Raw genomic sequence first — 11,484 nt, 5'->3', positions numbered from 1 at the left:
TTTAATTATATTTCACCTGTTCACAAGACATAGCTGGTCCCATTAGACTAATAGAACTATTGAGATAATTACACCTATATATACTGAATGATTAAATCATCAGCTTGATCTGGTTTAATTATAGGAAATCAGAGAGCTATTTATTAACCATAACTTTATGTAACTCATAAGATAAATGAAACAAGATTGAGCAACAGTAAAAACACTGATGGAGTTATTTGTGCTTTTCATGTGCTTTTTTTTTAGAAAATAATTTCATTTTAAGTGAGGAAATAAATTAATTTCGTACAATAACCCTAATAGAGTGATCCGCATGCACTGATTTTTAATGCGTTGATGTATTAAAATGTATTTCTGTTGTAAGGAACCTGTTTACACTTTAAGTTGGGAATTGTTTTATTTATTTATAGTTTTTTACTCATCATGATGTTTATTGTTATGATAAATACCAGACATTATTGGGATAATTTTTTTTATCGCCCATCCCTACTGCTAAGCCATGTTTAATAAGAAAGTAGTTAACCTCAATTTCCTGCCTGGGCTGCCCCTCCACAGGCCACATTGTTAGCTCCAGTGAGCTGTTGGCAAACACTGCTGTAGTGCTGGTGACTCTCATTCAGTGTGACCACCCTGCAGCTACCAGGATTTTCTCCTACAGCCCTGCTCATCCTTCCTTCTGGCTCCCGCTGTGCATCTCACCCTCTCCATTTGCCGGCAGGTGACTCAAAATAGCAGATGTCTGCCTGAGAGAGCCACTTCATTGCATTCACTTAGCGCTGCCAACGCACCCCGGCACAGGATGAGCTGAACCGTCGGGGTCCTGAGGACCATCCCTTCACCCAGCAGGAGGGAGCAATGTTTGTTTATGTGCTGAGACACAATGAGGGTGAGGAGGAGGAGGAAGCCACACTAGTTAACCAGTTTGTTCTGGATTACCAGCAAATCAAGAGATTCTGAGAATTGTAAGAGTCACCTTAACAGCAAGCTAAAAACACAAATACCTTTAGGAGGCTCAGGATAGCAGCCACAGAGTGTCACGCACACAGTAGAAATTCTACCATCAGATCCACATCTTTTTTTAGAAGTACAGAAGCTTTTTTTTGGCTCGAGTACCCCTTTCCTCTTATTTCTCAACCCAAGTCCGACTACAACATTTTGTTCAGAAAACTATGAAAAAACAACTGTAGAGCATAATGATGGAATTAAAGAATCCTACAGTACACACTGTAAGTAGAATGAAACAATATTTATTGTCTCAAATATATATAGTTTTTGTCAGTTCGGGTCATCTCCTGAATGGTGTGGGACCCAGACTGACACTTATTGTAATAATCATTTGCATCATCATTATTACGATTATAATTTTAAATTTTTAACAAGGAATAAACATGATAAAATCCCATAATTTTCATGCTTTGTGAATTTTCCAATTTCTATTTCTCAAGTATCCCTGTGTAGTGCCATCGCGTACCGCTAGGGGTACATGTACCCCCAATTGAGAAACACTGCAGTAGAGAAGTGGTTCCCAAACTTTTCACAGTCCTGTACCCCTTCAGACATTTAACCTGAAGCTGTGTACCCCCTACTCCTGCACACTTAACTACAGTGAAATTTGTCCCAGAAATGTATGTATCCTGTTGAATATTAATATATAGTAAAAAAAAATAATAATCTGTAAGCGCACAATAAAACATCTTACTCCAAATTAGCACTTATTCAATTAATTTAATTAGAGTATTTCAGTGATAAATCAATATCTTTGTTTTGGAAAAAGAAATCTACCAAACATTGGTTGATTGAACATATAGCAGTAATACAACATATTCATCGCCCGAAACTGAAATACAACTCGCTACAACTTTAATGAGAAGGGTGAGGTTGAGAGGATGCACATTTTGAATGAATTTAATATTTGCGCTTTACGTACCCCAATGACAATTTGCGTATCCCTGGGGTAACACGTACCCCACCTTGGGAACCTAGGCAGTAGAGACTAAAGTGCAGACTCCAAGGTCAAAGTTTCTGGCCATGTTAATCCCTTAGAACATAAAATTGCAACTTAATTATAGATTCTGAATGAAACACTGCACCACAGCAAAAACAAGTCCCATACCCAGGCAAATAAGCACCTGCTGAATGCTCTTTGCTCCTGGGTTTTCACTGCTTAATTAATCTATGCCTTTGGGTATCATGAGTGGTGTGTGCTGCTTTCATGCATGTTTGAGACGATTAAGCAGCTCCAACAAACAGAGGCAACATTTACACAGGGAAACCAAAACTGCTTATTGGACTTGACATTTTGGGTTTTATGAATGGAAAATAATGATTAATAATTTTCTCAAGTCAACTCATTTTAAATTAAAGATGTATAAAAAATGGGGGAGGGGATGTATTACATTTAGGACTTACCTACCAGCTGAACATTCTGTACAAAACCATTGTCCACTGAAGAGAAACAACATCACCTCATGCTGCAGCCCATGGTTTCTGTAGGTAAAAAACAAAAAATGCCAGTGATGATCACACACACTAATATTTAGAATGCATGAGATTTAAAGCATTTTCAAATTGCAACTAAAAAATTAATTCTAAGCAAAAAAGTGCAAGCAGAAGGGGCCCATGTCCCCAAATGGCTGGAATCCTCTTCTCCCACCCGCCCTGACCCCCTCCCCCAGCAAACCACCCACCTCACCGTACCTACTTGCCATGTCTCGTGTTCTTCGACTATGTTTTTGCTAAGTACATGTTGCCAAGGTGGTTTATTCCTAGTTGAACATTGTCTACTCCAATAGGGAATTCAGTTTCAAACTTGTCTTTTCCCCATCACCTATCCTCCTGCTTTTGTTAAATACCTTGTACTGTTTTTAAACTGTACCTGGCGAATAAAATCCTTTCTGATTCTGATAGTGATCTGTAGTGTATATTGTCGGGCAATCTGACTGGCCACCTAAGGAGACACCCTGTAAAAAAAGCTATTAGTGTATGTAGAAACTAAAAGTTTTCCATTTAAGGTATTAAAATACAATATGTTTACTGTTTCAAAACAAAAGGGAAAAAAAAAAATGAAGCCAGAAAAGCTGAAGTATTGGTAGAAGGAATGATGGAATAATGAAAATGGACTTGAAATTTTATTTTTATTATTATTAATTTAATTTTTTTTAAGAGAGAGAGAAAGATAGTTTAATTGAAAGTTTAATTCTAAATTCAATCAATACCCTTGATTAACACGCAATGTAAATGTATTCCAATATATACTGTACATACGTATGACAAATAAACATGTTTCAGGTCTCATAGTGAGTACAGTGTTTGTGCATTTACTGAAAAATCTAAATTAATATTGTATAGGCTTAATAATACTGTATGTATAATGTAATAATGTATACTTTATTAATCACCATAGTTAAATTCTTCTCTGCATTTTCCCCCGAGGGGTATCAGTGGGCTGCTGACTGCAGTAATAATAATAATAATAATAATAACAATGCAAGATCACTATTGAATTGTTTATATTATCTTCATTGCATTATTTTTCGGGTGTCTTTTGGGGTTTTCTGTGTGTTGCCTTCTGTTGTCTTTCTAATTATACTTTGAGTCGTCATGACAGTAAATTTCCCCAACGCGGGATCAATAAAGCTACTCTACTCTACTGTACTCTACAGAAGTAATTATTGACCAAATTTAACGAGGAAAAAAGTATGAAATTCTCATGACTGCTAATTAGCAGTTTGAATGAGTCCGATAACTAAAGAGAAAACTTATTAAATACAATAATTATTACTATTGCTAATTACATTTCCAATTATGTCACTAATTACAACAACCTAATTATCAGCTCGCTGGATAAATAGTGGTTTAGCTTTAACTAACAGTGGTGATGGAGTCGGTGATGTGATGGTGAGTTTAAGGCGAGTCCTCACACCAAAAACAAAGAGCAGAGGGTAACACTGTGTCCTCCAGAGCTAAAACATTCAACTGAAATTAGGTAAATTATAACTATTACAGGAGTGGACTATAACCCTAAATATGAGCAGCTTTCCAAATTATATCATTGTTTTTGTAAAGTCTTCCATGCCTGAGGAAACAACACCTTCAAGAAAGGCCAATATTAGCGATGTAAGGATATTTATCTATAATGCAAGAAAGGTCTGTGTGTGTGTGTCCGTGGAGCGAATATCTCCCCAACGCAGTGTCTGATTGACCTGAAACTTTGTAAACGTCTTCCAAATACCCGGAGTGTGTGCATCTATAATTTTGGAGTAATTTGGTAATTCCAAAACTAATTTAAAACCAATTTGAAATGACCAATCCACACTGTGGAACTCCTGTCAAACATTGTTTTAGAACACTGATGATGTCATCAACAGTGATGTCATCAGAGTTCCCAATCCGAATGTTCTAACTGATGTCATCAACAGTGATGTAATCGGTGTTCCAAGAATGTTAAAACTGATGATGTCATCAACAGTGACTTCCTCATCAATGTTCTATTCTATGCTAATGCTAAGCCAATGCAGTGCAAAGCTGTCTGTACACAATAACTTCAAAAGTTATGAACGGATTTTGATGAAATTTTCAGAAAACGTTGATATTGGGTCAAGGAACAGCTGATTAAATTTTGGTGATCTTCTGGCTACCAAAAGAAAATATATAGATATATATATCCCATTCATTTTCCCATCCACACTGTGGAACTCCTGTTAATGCCAATATGAATACATACCTCTGATGGGCACTGTACTAGTATCCTAAATCAGTGAAAAATGGATGCAAATGAGACGGGATTAAAATAAATACAACACAGAATCTGCATCAATACTCAAACAACAAACAATAGGGGGTGCTGAGCTAAGAGCAGCGGCAGGAAAAGAGCTTTAATGTTGCCAATAAAAGAATACCCCGGCCCGAGCCCGTCCAACCCGAATGAAGCCGATGTCTCTTTAACCCAGAACCAGGTTTCAACCAGACACTATTCACGTCCGTGCGCGCACAAGTAGAGTGATCTGCGGCAAGTCAACATCCAATATTACATCTTTCTCTCAAAACACATCACACGATTCACCTGCGCAACGCCCGAGCCAGTGGTATAAACGATCAAAATTAACGCAACGCGCACACAACGACACACACAGACACGTGTCTTAAGAAAACGATGCAAATTCCATGTCAGGAACATAAGCAAACTTTTCTAACATTTTTATTTTATATATGTTTTTAAAAAGTATATATTTTTGTTCAACTTTGCATGGCAATAAACAAACAGTTCGTAAGAAGGTTATAAGAAGAAAATTACTAGTCAAAAAAAAGAAGAAGAATCTGTATTTTGACTAAAAATATATGTATTCAAATTGAAAGGAATTAAGTGCGTCATATCTCAATCTTTGATTTGAGTTTTATTTATTTTTTTTTTTAAATCAGGATACTAATCAAATCGTAAACCCAATATCGGGATTCGATTCAAATCGTTGGTTGAGGGTTGAGTGCATCCTTACACGCCTGGCCACTATTGAAACTTCCCCGTCAATATTCAGTTTTCAACTCCACTGGCTGTAAGCTTAGGTTCAAGGCAGTGTAAGTAGATGTTGGAGGGGGGAAATAAGTTAAACTTTTCCCCTTTTTTATAGCAAAATCAATGAGTACATAATATGAATAATGATAACGGTAAGTGGAAATCTAAAATGATAAATTTATCTGTAAAAAAGAGAGGGTTAATCATCCCCATTCACCACTTCTTCCACCTGTCTTAGATAGATACCACTCCACAGATCAGTCATAATTATGCAGTGGCTGCTGACATTTTTTCACATTCCTTGAGGGCGTTGCTCTAACTTTTGGAGAGCGGAAGTCCTACCGAGGGCCGTGTCTGAGTGCCAAGCAGAGGCACGACGGATTAGAGTGATATCTTCCACATGGCTGCTTTGCTAATCCTACCATCTGAGATAAACACACAACCAGGTGATGCAACATGCCTGTCTGAGACACCTCTGGAGCACAGAGGGATCTCCTCCTTAACACACATGGGGAAAATAGCTTCGAAGCCAGAGGAGAAACTTACATTTGGATTTTTTCGGTCATATTTAGATCATAACTAATATCAAAACACTCTCCACAAATAAGTCAGTAGCTGTGTTTCAATTACCCTTGGAAATGCGCAAAATCTAAGTAGCGCAATAAAAATTGGTAATGGAAACAAATGAATTTGGAAAAAACACTCAAATATCGCTAGAATGTTTTTTACGCTTTCATGAGGAGGAATTTCACACATTTTGATATTGAAATGTCGCAAAAGCGCCATGGAAACACTTTTTTCCACAAATACATGTCACATGACGTGACATGCCTGGTCACGTGACCACTTCTCTCAGAGAAAACATGTTTTTTTAAGAATGCATTTGTTTTGTCAATAATGCAGAATGTGTTCAAATCGGAACTATCTGCTTCAGCTCTGTGTATTTTTTTTTCTGTGATCTAATCACTGAGCAATAAGGTGATACTTCAGTGCGTGTCACTGCCAAGGAATGTTGCCAACTTCAGTTTCAAAGTTTGAAAGAGGAGGAGCAAAAACAAACATAACAAGAAAAAAAGAAAGAAAGAAAGAAAGAGCCAAGGTGCATGTTTTTCTTCCCAAAATATCTCCATCATTACACTAAAACAGGTTTTGATATGTTATGGCAGGACTGTTATTCTGTGCGGTTTCAAACATGAGCTCATATTTTAAAGGCACGCACACATGAAATCAGTACTTGAAATAAAAACACAAACAGGGCATCTCAGAAGTAAATGTGGTATTCACCTAAAAAAAAAAGGAATTTTTTTTTTTTTAAATGTCCTGGTCTTCCTGGGATTGGGCAACACAAATGAGTAAAAAAAGATTACACACATGTCAGAAACTTAATATAAACCATTTGTAATAATTTGGCTTTTTTGCATGGAGAATAAGTTTGCATTGAATTTTCAGTTAAAATATATTTATATGCTCCAACTTGGGCAAGCAATGAATGATGGTACTAGAGCAAGGGTTCTCAACTGTTCTGTCCCTGGGACCCACATTTTGCCACGGTCATTAAATCGTGACACACTTTTTTTTTTTAGAATTCAATCAACCAAATTTAGTTTTTCAAAAATAGCTGTTAAAAACACACATATATCATACTTTTTCAAACAAAAATCTATTATATTTTACAGCATGCCTGTCAAAAGAAAAGACAAGTACATGTATTTTTTCATTTTTGACAACTGGTCCGCGACCCACCCAGTACAGGTCCACGACCCACTAGTTGAGAATCACTGTACTATAGTAAAAGGTCAAAATGTTTGAATTTTAGTGACAAAACAGAAAACACAAGTGCTGAAAAGTGTTAACTATTCAGTGACCCCTAGTGTTAGAAATCTATTTCGTTTAATTACAGTGTTTAATTATTGTTTCGTGATTAAAAAGCTCATTAAAACAACTTTTCTCTCACTGGAAAACTTGACAAATCAGTGATTGACATTTTCTGTAATTGTTAAACAGTGAGTTTGTAAGCAAAATAAAGCATGAGATATTGTAGCTTAAATAAAGTGTTTGTTTTCAATTAAAAAAGACATTTGAAAACTGGAATCAGAAACTTATCACAGCCCAAAAGGGTTTCATGCAATCATTACAAGCGTTAAATCTAAAAACTCAACTTTTTCATGAAACTCCTCAAGGCGAGGAATGAGAGAAACAAAAAGAATCTGAACTTGAATGGTGAGATTTTCGGAGGTTAAGTTACCATCGGTTGCCCTTGAGCAAAAGTATGAGATAAATATACAGTAAAATATACTCCCATGTCTGTCACGCAATGTGATTTGAGCAAACAAGTATGCAAGTTCATTATTAAGCTGTCTATAAAAGAGGTTTTCTTTTTAAGTCTCTGCTGACAGAAAGAAAAAAAAGCAGCTTTAAAAATAACCTTATTAACTGCATACGGATAGGAATCATTTCTAAAATATAATTTATGGGAGGGCCCAGCAGCAGCTGCACATGTGTGCTCATTGTTACTAAACTGTAAATAAAGACATCCTGTAGTCACATATCAAGTCCAGATTTCAATTTCATTCATGCGTTGAGGATTTCAAAGTTCTCAACCCCTGCTGGTTACATTTCTGTAATGAAATCCAGCTGCTCAGTTGCAGTATATGTGTGTGCGTTTGTGAATGCATGTGTGGTATACAGTAGGTGTGATTTGTTCTATAATGCTTACTGCCAAAAATAAGCAGAAGTTACATCTGAATCTGAATCAGGATCTCTTTGGTAAACCAAACCATTTTTTTTGTTTATTCAAACTTCACCTGCTCTGGCATAGATGTGTCATGTTGACTTTCTTTATTACAGTTTGTGTTTTTCAATGTATGAGTAGGAATGGTACCAAACCATCTTTATAATTGCACTGCAGTTCATAAACTTATTTTAATGACATATATATTTAAACACTAACAAAGAAAGCCAAAAGTTACATTTTGTCAATAAAATCAACAAAAAGCGTTTGCATATTTTTCAACATTCTTTGAATATCTTTAATTTAAAATCAAAGACACCAGCTGGTGATCAAAAGATAATTGCTCAACTTTGGGGCAAGACCCATAGTTAGGGAAACTACTATATATGAACAGAATGCATCCTTATAGCGTACAGACCCTTTCCAAATTAGAATATCATAGAAAAGTTGTTTAATTTCCATAATTCCATTCAAAAAGTTAAACTTTCATAGATTATAAATTCAGGGCTCACAATTTAAAAGATTTCAAGTACTTTGTTTATTTTTACATAATTTGGGCTTCTAGCTCATAAAACCCAAGAAAACAGGATTTCAAAAAAGTAGAATACTGTGAAGAAATCACCATTTACTTTTCAGTTTTTGCAGAAAAAAGAGGAGAAGAAGGACTGGACTGTTGGCCAGTGGTCCATGTTCCTCTTTTCTGATGAAAGTAAAGTGTGTCTTTCATTCAGGAAACAAGGTCCAAGGGTTTGGACGATGACGGGTGAGGAACAGAACAGAACATTGCACCCTAAATCATGACACTCAGCTTGGGTTCTGTTCCTCACCAGTCTTCCTCCAACAACTTTTTCATGATATTCAAATTTTTTGGAAGGGTCTGTATATGACACCATTTTGACAGGTGTTTTTAACACTATCTAACTATGAAAAAATCAGATAATTAAAGTACCAAACGATGGTCAGTTTAATCCCAGTGCCGAGTTTGTGATGTCACAGCGGGAACTTTCAGTTTACAAGTGACGTATCTGAAGCCAACAAAAGTGAAGTAAAGACGTAGAGTTAAAAAATGTTTACTTTATTGCAGATAGATAATACGCTTGATAGATTCATGCACCCTTATTGATTTGAACCCTATTTCAGTGATATGGTAGATAAGTTGGTAGGTAGACAGAATGCTATCAATGCCGCAAATCAAGCCTTCTGTGCTCAGGCTGTAGGAGAAGGCAGAATGTAAACCACTGAGTTATAATTATAGTTTTCATTAAAGAGTACCCATAGTGAAGTTTAGCTTTGGTTGCTCTAAAGCCTACAAAAGTAAATGTGACTTCAGCAATCAGAGGCACCATTTTTTCAGGTCAGAGCCATCATCACAACACCTGCTAAGACTGTCTCATAGAGAGAAAAATCTGTGACCCAACAAAAAGGTGCTCCCTGGATTTCAAAGGGTTAAGGTGTATCCTGAATGGTGTTGTTCAGTCACACTTTTTTTGTACTGATGCCGATACTGCGTTGTTTAAAAAAAAAGATATGACCTCTTTTTCACAAACAATTTTTTCTCACGTGTAGGGACGTTTGTTTGTTTTTTGGCAACATAAAAACGCTGCCCCGCTATTGGTTCAGAGCGGCTTTCCGGGCAAGTAGTGATAGGTTGCCTCAGCAAGCACATAATACACAACCATACGTGTTTCTGTGATCAGGATTCAGGGCAGCAGTGAAAGTCAGGAGAGAGAAAAACACAAGGTGCTGCATTTGGAGAAGAATTTGATGCTGTAACAGTCAGTACTTGCCGATACCGATGCCAGCCTTTTCGTACCACATCGGGGCCCCTCTAGATACTACTATTGGTATCGGCACAACATTAATCCTAACCCAGTTCATCAGTTTGGAACAATCCATCACTGTAGCAGCTGTAAATCTGTAATAAGTTCGACCAGTGGAAAAAAATGAACCGTTTTTTTTTTTTAACCAATCACGTCGCCCTGTCTCCCTGCTTGTTCTCGATACCTCACATGCACAAGCTCATACTGAAAGCGCGTCACTGCTAACAGAGTTAAAACAGAGTTTTTAGTCACGTTTTTTAAACTTACAGTATATGATGGTAAAGTTTATTGTTTACGTACTGCTGAATGAGACAACAACGTTTCTACACAATACATCAATGAGCTGAGGTCTGCTTCTGCAGCAGCTGTGCACGTGCATGTGAGTGAGACAGAGCACAGAGGGGAGGAGCAAGGGGGGGTAAAGGCGGAGCCATCAGGGAGGCTACATTCAAAATCATGCTAGCTTTTGAAAATCGGCCACCCAACCTTTAAATTATCAATTTACGGATTGTAGGCTTATTCAAGAAGTTAACCGCTTTAATTTTGCCCCGGTAAATTTTAGAGGTCCTGGTTGCAGACCTCTGCAGCAGCCGTCTCACTGTAGCGGATGGGAGGGGCTGCTGCCTCGGCTCTATAGACAGTGAAAGTAGCTTAAAAAGTGCAACATTTTTCAAATTTGAGCAACTAGGTCACGCTTGACTAGTTGCTCAAATCATGCAAGTCACATAGCTTAAGGAGAGATAACTTGAGATTGCGTTATTTATATTGATTCGAATGTAATCTAGTCGCTTCAGTCACTCCAGTTGCGTTCGGTGTGAATGCACCTTTAGTGCGCATGCGCAGCAAGCGAAAACTAGCTGGGGACGAGTATGTATGACGGCCTTACGTCAGAATGATTGACAATTAGGAGGACCAATAGTCTATGATCCACCCAGCCAAAATAACATCCTCCACAATACCTTTAAGATTAATCCTGTCAACCAATAAACTTAAATCAACAAACAAGTTACCTACAGCAAAAACAGGGTGTCAAGATCACTTTCCTTCAACAAACACTATTTTATTTTTTTGTCTCAATTTCAAACATCTCTTACGTAATTTTTCTATACAACCAAAAAAAAAGAGAAAATCCCTCGAGGCTCATGTGAAATCTACTCGTGTTAGCTCTGATTTAGTATTTATAGCAATGCTTGTTGACCTTGGGTATAAGTGTAAAGCTTTTATGATGGACAAAAATGGTAGTGGTGCATCACACAGAAATACAGCAGTTAAGTTCCATTAACCACACCTAGTATGTCAATTGACAAACCTGTTTTTTGTGGGAATAAGTCTCACCAGTGTTATACGGTAGAGAATAGACGTGTTGATTATGTATGCTAGGAGTGGTACAGTCTTTTATTGGAAAATTTACACCCGTGCAGTGA

At 37.0% G+C, this 11,484-nt stretch overlaps 1 long non-coding RNA gene across 1 annotated transcript; it reads right to left on the bottom strand.

Moving 5' to 3' along the window:
* Positions 1-257: 257 nt before the first annotated feature.
* LOC114466465 (uncharacterized) lies at positions 258-11,226 on the bottom strand. Its single transcript, XR_003674437.1, has 3 exons — positions 11,216-11,226; positions 9,262-9,265; positions 258-489 (listed from the first exon to the last, which is right to left on the bottom strand). It is a non-coding gene; the product is annotated as an uncharacterized LOC114466465 (long non-coding RNA).
* Between the last annotated feature and the right edge of the window lie 258 nt (positions 11,227-11,484).

Source organism: Gouania willdenowi, chromosome 7 (genome assembly GCF_900634775.1).
Source record: "Gouania willdenowi chromosome 7, fGouWil2.1, whole genome shotgun sequence".
Classification (NCBI taxonomy): Eukaryota; Metazoa; Chordata; class Actinopteri; order Blenniiformes; family Gobiesocidae; genus Gouania; species Gouania willdenowi.
Note: the sequence above shows the minus strand (reverse complement) of the source record. Positions and strands in the feature narration are given on the sequence as shown.